We start from the raw sequence: 12901 nt of genomic DNA on the forward strand, positions 1-12901 counted from the left end.
ATGTTCATGCTGAGTTTTACGGACTTTCAGACATTCATTCCGTCATGACCGATTTTGACCCCATTAGTTAGCCCTCTAGCTCGCTAGAACCATGATCTTCTAGCGTGAGGTTCTAGCGAGTGGCTTGGCAAGTTAGGCGAGTCAGGTGAGTTAGGCGGAATTAATGGTTGAAAAGGTCCGTGGTAAGTGGTCTTCTCGCTCTTCTAAAAGTAGAACGCGATAAGATTGGGGATGCGCCTTATGACGGCTGCCTACGTACCCTTGTTGAAGGGATCAAGCCTTTCATAGTTCGTCTTGGAGTTAAGGTTCTTATGACTAGTTTTCCAGCGAGACCTTTACGGTCTAGTTTATATGTAGAGGTTATCAGGCGTGTTGCTGCCGATGGAATTTTATATAGGTGTAGAAGAAAGACTACGAGTTGTCATCTCGTAATCTAACTCTGTGTGAACTGCTATATCTGTGATCTGTTTCGAGAGTTTTCTGCAGTGTGTAAACTTGCGGGATTTCTGAATACGCTCGAATATTGGAAAAGAGACAAATTTTGGGATCTCGTAGGTGTTTGAAACTATGCCTAGAGATGTTACAGACCAGTGCGCTGGGTTTAGGGCAAGACCTAGGTTTACTCTTGGTTTTAGAGGGTGCGATGACTAATTTGACTTACATATCCCATTTCAATTTCATCATGATTCCATACCGATTTAAAGTCCGCGATAGGTTCTTGGCTTATACGACTTGTATGGTTGGGACCGAGCATCTCTCCAAGGACAATTTTTAAGCCTCATGGAAGTGTTGACCGAAAATTTTGGGTTTCTTTTATAGCGCTATTAGCCTTGTGTCGGATGTACGAGAGTTATCTCTATGAGATGGCTAAGTTTGTTTAGGACATTAAGAGTTTGTTGTGATCAGCAACAAACTTAATGGTAAAAATTACCATTTTGAGTCTTCGCGAAAGATATGTTTTGAGAAGATGTTCGTTCGTATGACTGTCTGGTCTTCCAAGAAGGTGTTTTTATTGAGGAAGGAAATTTTGTCGAAGAATGAATCTTCAGGCGTCTGCGACGACGTCTCGCGATGCTGAAGATTTGTTATTCTTTCGTTTGCCGCGTTTCGTGCTTGAAATATTCGCGGGCTTGAAGATGTTTCGTGATGTTGCAAAGGTTTAATCTTAGCCCTGTGTTTGAGAAACATTCTAGTTTGACTATGGATGTTCGCAGCCAAAATTGTTGTTCTTGTTTGGATGCTAATAATTTGATTTGCGATCGAGGAATTAGGACTGAGGTGTCGCGTAAATTTGTCCATAAGAGGAAGTGTTTTCCTTCATAGTGCTTTGTGAAGTGTTGGCGTTCCGAGATCTATTTTGTGCATTTTTGATGATGTTTCGTATAGCTCTAGAAGCTTTGTTTCGAATTTTTTCTTACATGCCCCGTATTATGGGTAAAACGTTGCAGGCTTAAAGTGAATTGTGGAGCGTATTGAACTTGGTCAATTTTCGAAAAGTTAGATTTTCCGTTAACCGTTTGGTTGTTAGGACTGAGTTTCGTTACGAAGAATTTATCATATGATTTCCGACTGTGGGTGATACGATAATTATTCTCTTAATAGTCACGCGACGTTTTTAGACAAATCGTAGATTGTCGTTTAGCCGTTAAGTGATGGAGCGATGGTTTCTCAAATAGTTTGGCTTGGCGTGAAGGATGTGTTCACTCAGATAGCCAAGGATGTTGTAGGTCAAGGATTAGACCATGGTACTTTAACGTTTAAGGTCATGTTAGTTTACGATAGTCTTTAAAGGGGATGGCAATATCTTGTTTGGATCTTTACTGGAAGGCGTAATTGACTGAGGGCCAAAGAGCGCTTGTCGAGATTGATAGGCTAAGTTTTCCAGAGTTATCTGTGCTAATATGGCCGATAGTCGTAGAAAATTATTCTCTGCTCTGGGTTTCAGTTATACGACGAATATTTCGTATAATGTGACCTATAGTCTTATGAAAATCGGGTCTTTTTGTCTTAGGAAGACAACGCCCAAGAGGTTTACTACATAACCAGTATGGTGTCAGCGGCGGGATGACTGCCTTCTCGGATGTGACCGAGGGAAAAGAAAGGCAGAAGCTGGCGAGTCGCAGGGCTAAAAAAGGAGATCTATTAGATCGTAATGCGAAAAGATAAAGTTTAGATTGATCATCGAAAATCAGATCTTACAGGTTTGCGTTTGCTATACAAAACATATTTCTTCATAAAGCTTGTTATGTTAACTTTAGAAATTTTCTTCGTAAGACTTGATATGATTGTACGAAGGATTTTTCGTGTAAATAATGGGAACCGGTTTTACGAAGGTTGTAAATAGGTGATATGTATACATATGTCTTGTGCCGGCCTTTGGTAGAAGCGGATGAAGCTCCCGCTTGCGGCCGATTATTTTACTTATTAGTTTCGGCCACATTTTATAAATATTCTCTGTAGCTCAGTGGTAAACTCGTATGTCTACATTATCTATAGAGCACGGGTTCGACGGCTAATGGCAGCTATTACTTTTTATTTTTTATCTCTATTTCTTTCTTTAAAAAGTGGCCATATTTTTCTTTTTTTTTTTCTTCTAGTCTTTTAAATTCTAGGACCGGCTCATATGTCAAAGTAGTGTTGTTTCTGCGGGTTTTACGAGAAAAAGTTTCTGCAATGATTTCAATCTTAGGTGACAATTTCTTGGAGTTACTCATGGAGTGTTACTGAAGTTTATTTCATTACGATCTAGTCGTAGAATGTTTTTCATAAGTTTTTTGAGAGGATTCTCATGACACATTAGTTTCTGAATGAATTGGTCAACCAGAGGTGGATCTAGCTAACCATCGGGAGGAAAGTGTTCCTTTTAATGTGCACGATGCTACATCTATTCCCGAGTTTTCTTCGTCGCAAATGTTTTCGATACTTTTCCGAAACACAAACCGAATCGAACCAAACTAACTATGGTTTATTTCAATTGGAAAAATACTAGAACCAAACTAACCAAACCGAACCGAAAAAATAACCGAAGTGCCTACCCCTAGTTGAAACTCATCTTCAAAATCTTTGTCTTCCAAATAACTTGAAAAACTGGTCATTCTTCTGATTCTGAAAGCATCTTCACCATCTCATAATAATTTTTATTTAATTTTTTTAATCAATAATTTTTGCTAATTATAAATAGCTCTAGTTTAAAATTTAAAGTTTATATCAAATTTCTATTTATTTTTACCAATCATAATCTAGATTTATTTTAAAGGTAAATAAAAAAAGTTAAAGAAAACTTTTTTTATATAAGTAAACAATTTACATCTTTATTATTTATGCTGTAGAATCTATAAAATTGAGAAAATTATTTATAATATCAAATAAATTAAACAATATTAGATTAAATTTATTATTGTTTAGATATTAATTTTACTATAACGATAATAATTTTTATTTACTTTTGAATACTTTAAAATAATATAACTGTTATTTATTTATTACGTAAAATGATAGTAAATTTTGATAATAGATGACTTATTTAGTAATATAAATGATTTTAATTGAAAATAATTATGTATATATATATATATATCTCGCATAAATGATTTTAAAATATGTATAATCAAAAACTTCCGAATATATCCAATTTAACTACAGCAAAAATCGCTGACAAAAAAAAACTACAACAAAAATCTTTATTTATGGCTCTGAATGGTGATTGCGGTTTGAGTGGTGCGGGACAAGCGGTTCAACTGCGGTGCGGTTTTAACAGTTATAAAAACATATAGATATATAGTATATATAGAGATTTTTGTTACTGTTAACTACGGGGCGGAGCGGGACAATGGTCACTATTCGAAGTTTAACAGCTAAATTTTATAAGCCACTATCTAATCAATATAAAGACTACGGTGCATGTTTATGACCTGACTAATCTGATTACGTTGTAATAATTGCTAAATTTTTATAGCCACTTTCTAATCAATATAAAGACTACGGTGCATGTTTATGACCTGACTAATCTGATTACGTTGTAATAATTGAACAATCTTTTATGTCTTCTACTTTTTTTTTTGTCAACCGAAGAAGAATCTTCTACTGACTCACATATAAGTGTAAATGAGGTTTGACCTTTTCCTTTCGTCCGTTCAAATGACGTGAGAGATGGTACACGTTGGCTAAGAAGCCTGGATTATGATTTTTGTTTTCAGAAAAGTAACCTGTAAGATTAAAATGATAAATTGATTGTTATTCAAATATTAATTACAAAATTATTTAAATTTATAGTTATTGAAATTGACATTTTACACTATCCATTTCATTAAAAGTATCATTTAAGGTTTTTGCACACAAATTAAAAAAAAAATGCTAAAATTTTCTGTTTTATCCTTAATTAAAACATGATTTTGTTTGGCTTTATTAATTAACGAGATAAGAATAAGAAAAAAACTGGAAAAAACATCTAATATTTGCATTAATATTATAAAACGACTCTTATAATGAAACACAATTTAAAAATTAAAACGATACTTAATATAAAACTGATGGGGTATAAAGTATTATGAAATTGAGTGTTATTGACAATATTTTAAGTTGTGAATTTCCAAAGTTTACTATTGATTTTAGAGTATTTGGATAAAGTTTGTAAGTTAAAAAAAAATCAAATCACATGATTTTAGGTGAAACTCTAAAATGATTTAACCAAAAGCATATCTCTAATTCTTATAGAACTATCTAAATTTTTTTAAAAACTCAAATTGATCCACACTTTAGATTTGAACGCATTCCATGTATAGTATTTTTTTCTGCTGCCAGCAATTTATAGGTAAATTTGCTAAATAAAACTAATGTTTTTTTTAATTATTAATACATGTATCCACTAAAATATTTTCTTTATCACTCATTATGTTTCAAAATGATGTCACATTTAGACATTTTTTTTTGTCAGCAACTTAAAAATAAACTCATATAGACTCTCTAAACCAAACTAGTAACTTCGCGTCCATATGGACAGCAAAATACGATTGATTTCTTACACTGTGTGCGAGACTGTCCGTCCTTAAATTCTGCGTCTATGGTATATGAATGAGCTTAGCTTGTGAAACTTCCTTCAATAACTTTGATAGTTTAGACATTTAGATATTTAAATTTTAATATAAATATATTATTTTTGTGATTGACCCTTTCCCACAACTTTTATCTAATCAAAGTTTAATAAATACAATTAAAATCATTCATTTCTTAGAAAATAAAATTGTTTAAAAAGATACATTTAATATATTTACTATACAATTTCTAATTTTGTTTTACGGAAAACTTATTCTCCACCATTATTATTGCTCTTTTTATTATTATATTGTTCTATAAAACTATTATTGATTAGTCTTTAACTTTACTAGAGCTTTTTTATGCGCGGAATACGAGTTTTGAATTAGTTAAATTAAAAACCAAATATTTATATATATGATTTTTGGGCAAAAAAATAGACCCTTATAAGTTTTTGTCACAAAAATAGATCTCAAAAACAAAAATGACCAAAATAGCACTTTTTATTTTGAAAATTGTTTTTAAAAAAAAAATTTGAAATCCTATCCTTAAAACCCCACTCCTCAACTATAAACCCTAAACCCTAAACATTAAACCTTAAACCCTAAACTACACCCCTTAACTCTAAAACCTAATGTCTAGATTAATTAATCCTAGGGGTATAAGTGTATATTTAATTTTTTTGATAAAACATTTAAGTCTATTTTGGTCATATTTTATTTTTAAGGTTAATATTTGTGACAAAAACTTTTTTAAGTCTTTCTATGGAATTTCTCATGAATTTTTGCGTAACATATTATTTATACCTAAATTTTGGATAGTTGTTTTTCACACCAATTTAAGCTGAAAATGTGTAATACTTTCCAAATTTTAATTTTGATTTGTTTTTTTTCAATTGTGTCTTAGAGTTTATGTTATCGTAAAATAGATTTACAACCAGAAAATAACAGAATTTTTATATACATTTGATGTAATCAATTTTTCTTTATTTAAAAAAAAATTATTTTAAGCTTATAAAGTTTTTAAAAAGAATTCAGTGTTAATTGTACATACAGTTTGAGTCATTTTAGTTAAAATGTTGAAATGTTATCATAAATAATACATGGGAACAAATTCTAGGGAAATTGCCAAAAATACCATATTCATAATACAACTTTTCATGTTTACACTAATCATTTTACCCTTACTTTTAAAGAGCAAAAAAACATTTATAAATATAGAGTTGAGGGGTGGAGAAGGGTTTTTGGAATATGAAATTTAGGATTCTAATAAATATATAAATAAATACTTAAAAATATATTAAAATTTTTTTAAAATAGTTTCAAAAATAATTTACGATTTTCAAAGAGAAATTTTGAAAAACAAAATTTCAAAATTTTTTTTATAAAAATTCGAATTTGAAAAAGTATAATTCGAAAACATATTAATATATATATTTAGTTTTTTAGTTATTTATATAATTATTTATTATATATAAAGAGAACAAGGGTATAAGAGTCTTTTGCATCTTAATGAAGAATGTATTTTTGAAAATATCTCTTTAATTGTGGTAAACAAGAATAATGATACAAAAAAAGTGGTAAACATGAAATTTTGTCCAAATTCTAATAAGGTTTTCCAGTTTGTTATACTTTTTTTTGTTCTATTTGTATTTAACCCTCTAGTAAGCTTGGGCATTCAGATCTTAGGGTCAAGTTCAGGCCGGTGCTCCTCTCAAGTCTGGATCCTTTGGGTCCTATAAATTTGGACCCAATAGGTATTTGTAAAATTTCGGTTTGGATAGTTTCTCCTCGGTTCCAGGTCGGTTTAGATCTATAATTAAAATACATATAAATAACCCGTAATTTTTGGGTCCGTAATCGGGTTCAGGTATTTACGATTTGAAAAAGACACAAACTACGCAAACCCAATCAAATTTAGTCAAAATCTATCATATATATCTAAAATTTTACAAAATAACTTCAAATCTATCTTATTAAAACAAAAACAGTGTGTTGGACCTAACGTTTATTTTGTAAGTTTTTAAATTAAAAATTCCTTTCAACTTTATAGTTAAACTTACATTAAATCACTAATATACATTTCTTCGTACTACTATCCGTATTGCCAAACAATATACTTCTTTCTTTATACTACTATCCATGTTTTCAAACAACATTATAATTAATCTTTTGTTAAAACAATATAAAATATTAGTCATCATCATTTTATAATTTCAACAAATTTTTTTCTTCAAATTATTTAGATAAATTAAATAATGAAAAGAATTCAAATTTTTTTAAAACAACGAAAAATAAATATAACTTATTTTACAGGTTTAAATACTTCAAAAATTAAATAATAAATAAATTAAATTAATGGATTATTTTATTTATATTTCCTAAACAATGGTTATATTATTGAAGTAACAGAATCATTAAATAATAGCCATAACATAAAATAAATATATATATATATATATATATAAATTTATACATTGTACAATAATATAATAAAAAAATAGTTATGTAAAATGTTCAATATTATAATATAAACCAAATTATTAACAAGATAAATTACACAAAACAACTACAGTAAAATTAATTGAGCTATATAAAAAGGAGTAATATGTTCAAGACATATTTATAGTTCTTAATTATTTGATATCTATCATTTTCTCTATCAAATTTTGTAGAAACGTCATAATTTTATAAAATTTCAAAAAAATGAACTTTAAATTTGGATTAAAAAGTGACAAATTATGAAACTATAATAATGTAAATCAAATTGGATTACATATCGGTCATCCATCGGTTCAATCAGCTAGTCTCGGGTTTTAGTGATTTTTTAAATATGGATATTTTTTAAAACACTGACTTAAATGCAAAAATATTTTTAAAAAATTTTGGTTTTTACAAATTAACAAAATATTTATTAAGTTATTAGTAAAAAATTTCATCATAGAATATTATGCGCTCGCAAAGCCGATCAAAATCTAGTGAACTATTAAAATATAATAAAACATGTTAAACTCTAAATTTTATATTTAAAGTTTCATATTACTTAGGAATGCTACACAATTAGAACAAATATGGTAACAAAAAAAATATTTCAAGTAAATCATAAAATAAAATATAGAAAATAGAGCACAAAAAATTATAATTTTGGATATTCATGTCATTACATTTAGATAACTCCTAAACATAATCTAATTCCATATCTCGGTAGGATTAGGTCTCTCTCTTGTTTTCTTTTTTCTTCAAGCTTAATCTAACATTCTCCCCCTTAAGCTTGAACTCCATCTTCGACAAGTCTCGAACTTCAATGAGTTCTCTCATTTCCTTGAACTAGATTCTTCCTAGTGCTTTCATCAAGATATCTGCCTTCTGCTCTGTCCCGGGAACATGCTCGACTTCTATCAAACCTTTCTCCACACATTCTCTAATAAAATGATATCGAGTATATATGTGCTTTGATCAGCCATAAAACACTGGGTTTCTCGTGAGCGCAATGGGGGATTGATTGTCTATGCCTATGACCGTCTTCTTGCATAGTAACTCACTAATTTCACCAAGTAAATCCTGCAACCAAATCGCCTGACGAGCTTCTTCTGTACCGGCCATGAACTCTGCTTCACAGAAAGATAGTGCCACATTATTTTGCTTCTGCGAACACAATGATATAGGACTTTTGCCTAGGTAAAATACATGACCTGTCGTGCTCCTACCATCATCCTGATCCACATTGTGACTTGAGTCACAATAGCCAACAAGACGTGTAGTTCCTGCCGTTGTATTCTCAAACGTCAGACCATAGCTCGTGGTTCCTTGTATGTATCTAAGGCATTGCTTCATTGCTGCTCCATGAGATTCTTTCGGTCATGCATATACCGGCTAGGTACTCCTACACAGTAAGACAGGTCCGCACGTGTGTGTAGCAGGTAAAGCACTCATGATCTATCCTCCAGTTTCTTCAGGTGTGGTTTCACCACTTTCGCGTAGCTAATGAGAACGTTCACATGTGACTTAGATTAGGTTTACTTCCCCGATAAGCTTCATAAGGAGTCACGTCTTTAAGTACCCTAGTAGCCACAAGATTCAATATGTACGTTGAATGCCTCACTGCCTCAACGTACAGAGCTGATAAGTGACGTTTGATCCCTGCTTGATCGCAGAACTCATTAAACTCTCGAGAAGTAAACTCTCCTCCTCTATACCCTCTGCTTTGAATCATGTTCTACCATCATCTTAAACCTCTTGAACTTCTCAAAGAAATTGCTCTTCTCCTTCAAAAATATGGTCCACATGCATAGAGTGTGGTCGTCAATGAGCACAAACACGCACTTGTTCCTACGAAGTGTGCTTGGTGTTATAGGTCCGCACAAATCACCATGGACAAGCTCAAGTGCTTTGCTAGCTCTATACGATGTTGCTTTCGGGAAGGTTTTCCTTGTTTGATTTCCGAGAAGGCTTGAACTGCATATCCTCCACGACCCCTACCTTTGTAAGACCTTCCTCCTCGTCTTCTTTTTCCTCGGTAATCATTGTAGTACTCACGAGAGGATTGGGAATCCGTGTTGGTATACATGAGTTTCCCTTGGTCTTCTTGGGCTTCTTCTTCTTTGGTAGCTCTTTCTTCATACGCCTTTAGTCGACCAACAATGTCTTCAGAACTGGTGGTTTTAAGATCAAGCACTTGTTTGAGTGATGCTATGATGTGTATGTATTTCTTTCGAGGGAGACTCTTAAGAAATTTCTTGACCAGTTTTGATTCTTCAATTTCTTCTCCTAGGGCAGCAGACTTTGACAAAATTTCAGACAGCTTTCCGGAAAAATCATCTATCTTCTCGGCATCTTTCATTGTAAGTCTGTCGAACTCTGACAATAAGGTCTGTAGTTTTGCTTCTTTAACTTGATCTTCACCAACATGTCATGCCCTGATATCATCCCATACCTTCTTTGCCGTATTAAACTCCCCGACTTGCAGCACCAAGGTCTAGGGTATCACTTGAAACAACAAACCAACTGCAATGTCGTTTTTATCTTCTTCCTCTATTGTTGTTTCTACGATGCTCCAGACTTTATGCACCTTAAGTAAGTTCTTCATTCTAATGGCCCATACGGTGTAGTTCATAGAGGTTAACGTTGGACACTTGATCGAAGGATCTCCTTCTTTTGGTTTCGATGTTGTCATTATCGATAGATCTCCCATAGAACACAAACTCTAGCTCTGATACCAAATATTGAATTCAAAGATCAATAAGAATATCTCTCTTATTATTAGCTTAAGAAAATATGCTCAAAACATAAGCTCTCAATCTCTAAACTCTTGTAAATTATGTCACACTTTGACATCTCCATATGTAGAGTTTATTATTCCTAATCCTAATAGTCATTACATTTAGATAACTCCTAAACATAATCTAATTCCATATCTTGGTAGGATTAGGTCTCTTGCTTGTTTTGTAAGTTTCTTTTTTCTTCAAGATTAATCCAACAACAAATGGTAAAGAACGTGTATAGTCTCATTCAATCAAAGGCTCAAAGCTATATAAATCAAGAGAGTCACTCGTCTGTGTATCGCATCTGTGTGAGTACTTAAAACGAATTGATATCATCTTAGAAGTCTATCACATCTGTGTGAGTACTTAGGTTGTTTTTTATGGGTGTAATGAAAGAATATGTTGTTTTTCCATACTCTGTTTTTGTAAAGAAAAACAGTGTCTGTAAGTTCCCATGTTTTTTATAATAAGTTTCATCAGAAATTTGATCTCGAAAAATACCCCGAAAAATGATACCAACAATCTACCAAGAAGATCATCCTTCAGTAACTTTCCAAGGATTTGACGACATATCTAATTCTCCGAGAGTCAAAGTCCGATGACTTGCTATTTCTAGGAACATCATCGGAAACTGTCCACTCCGACTTCAACTTTGCGAAAATTGTGTTAGGCAGGTACAAGGCAAAAAGAGAAATTCCATAGGATAGTCATTTTAACTTTAGTTTCACAAAAATAGCTTTCAAAGAGAAAAATGATCAAAATATGTTTTATTGAAAGGTAAATATACATTTATAGCTAGGGTTAACTAATCTAGAAGTAGAGGTTAAGTTAAAAGGTGGGGTTTTGATGGTGAAGTTTCAAAATTTTAAAAGTAAAAATAAATATTAAATTTTTCAAAATAAAAACAGGCTATTTAAAGTAATTTATAATCATTTTAAAAATTGAAAGCAAATTCCAGAATTAAAATATTAAGTTCTCGATTGTTTTTCATTGCAAATATCAAAATAAAAGTATGTGTTTTTATATGCTCTGTAGTTTAATTTCTATATATATATATATATATAAACACCTATTAAATAAGATTTCTTACTCATGTGGTTTATAATCATATGTATCTTATTATAACAAAAATTTTAAACCATTGATTACAAAATTTATGTGAGACTTTTAATAGTTTAGTAATTTATATTCGTTTTTATAAATTCAAAATACAACATATACAAAAAAAATCTAAATTTCTATTGTATGGTTAATATAATTGTATAATTTATTTTAATGAAAATATTTAAACAAATAATAGAGGGTATACAAATTGTTATAAAATCGTATTAATGAAAATAATTAATTGACATATATATTTTAATCACATTAGGTTAGTTCGTAACTTTTATTTAAGGAAAAAATGAAGAACAATTTTTTGAGATAAAAAAAAGATTTTATTATTAGTTTAATGAAAACTATAGATATGTCAGCTTATTTTTCTGTGGATTCTCAAGAATCATTCTCATGATAAAAAGTGATGTCATACATCTAATTTTGTAATGATACAGTAATTATTTTTTCTTGTAAAATACGTTTTGATTTTTGGAAATTTTATTATATTAATTTATAATCAATTATATGATTCAAATAAATATCTTTTATTAAGGATAATAAACACATATGAATTATCTTTGATTTTTATGTATGTTTTTATTTGTGATGTAAAAAATTTCTAGATTTTATCATATTAATTTATAATCAATAATATTATATAAAAAATATTATTAAGGATAACAAAAACATATGATTTTATTTTTGATGACAAAAAAAAACATATGATTATTCATTTATTATCAAATACTTTATGAATACTTAATCATATAATAGTAGAATATTTATATATATGAATTATTTTTAATTGGTAAAAAATAATTCTATTTTTATGAATTTGTATTATATTAATTTTTAATTAATTATATGATTTAAATGGATAAATTTTGATAAAGATAAAAAAGACAAATTAATTATTTTTTATTTTTATTTTCTTATTTTCTTAATCAGATAACAGTGTGTGTATATATATGATTCATTTTTATGTGTAATATATATTTTACAAGTAAAAATAAATCATCAATTTTTATTATATTAATTGACAATTGATTATCAGATTTAAATGAATAAATTTTAATAAGGAATCAAAGATAAATGAATTACGTTATATTTTAAAATAATTGTTTTTGTTTTTTTGGCCGAATTTTAATATATTATTTTATAGTTAATTATCTGATTTAATGAATAAAATTATTAAGGATACCACAAACCTATGAATTATCTATTTTTTTAATACGTTCTTATATTTTTGTTGATTAGATATTAATTTATAATCAATCATCAAATTTAAAAAATAAATCCAAATAATTCAAAGAGTATTAATAATTTTAATTGTTCTAGATTTTAACTTGAGAGATTAAAACTAATAAATAAATTCAAAAATAATATAATATTTGATGAAAACTAATAGGAAATAATATATAGTTTTAGTAAACATTTTGATAGTCAAATGTTTTTATTATTTAATCAAATAATCTTCACTTAAGCTAAATATATCATTACTGCATGTGGAAGCCA

At 29.7% G+C, this 12901-nt stretch overlaps 1 long non-coding RNA gene across 1 annotated transcript; it reads left to right on the forward strand.

Moving 5' to 3' along the window:
• The first annotated feature begins 1534 nt into the window (after window positions 1-1534).
• LOC117132070 lies at window positions 1535-11482 on the forward strand. The gene is made up of 2 exons (XR_004455552.1): window positions 1535-1767; window positions 2169-11482. It is a non-coding gene; the product is annotated as an uncharacterized LOC117132070 (long non-coding RNA).
• The last annotated feature ends 1419 nt before the right edge of the window (window positions 11483-12901 follow it).

The sequence above is a fragment of the Brassica rapa genome, chromosome A02 (assembly GCF_000309985.2).
Source record: "Brassica rapa cultivar Chiifu-401-42 chromosome A02, CAAS_Brap_v3.01, whole genome shotgun sequence".
Classification (NCBI taxonomy): Eukaryota; Viridiplantae; Streptophyta; class Magnoliopsida; order Brassicales; family Brassicaceae; genus Brassica; species Brassica rapa.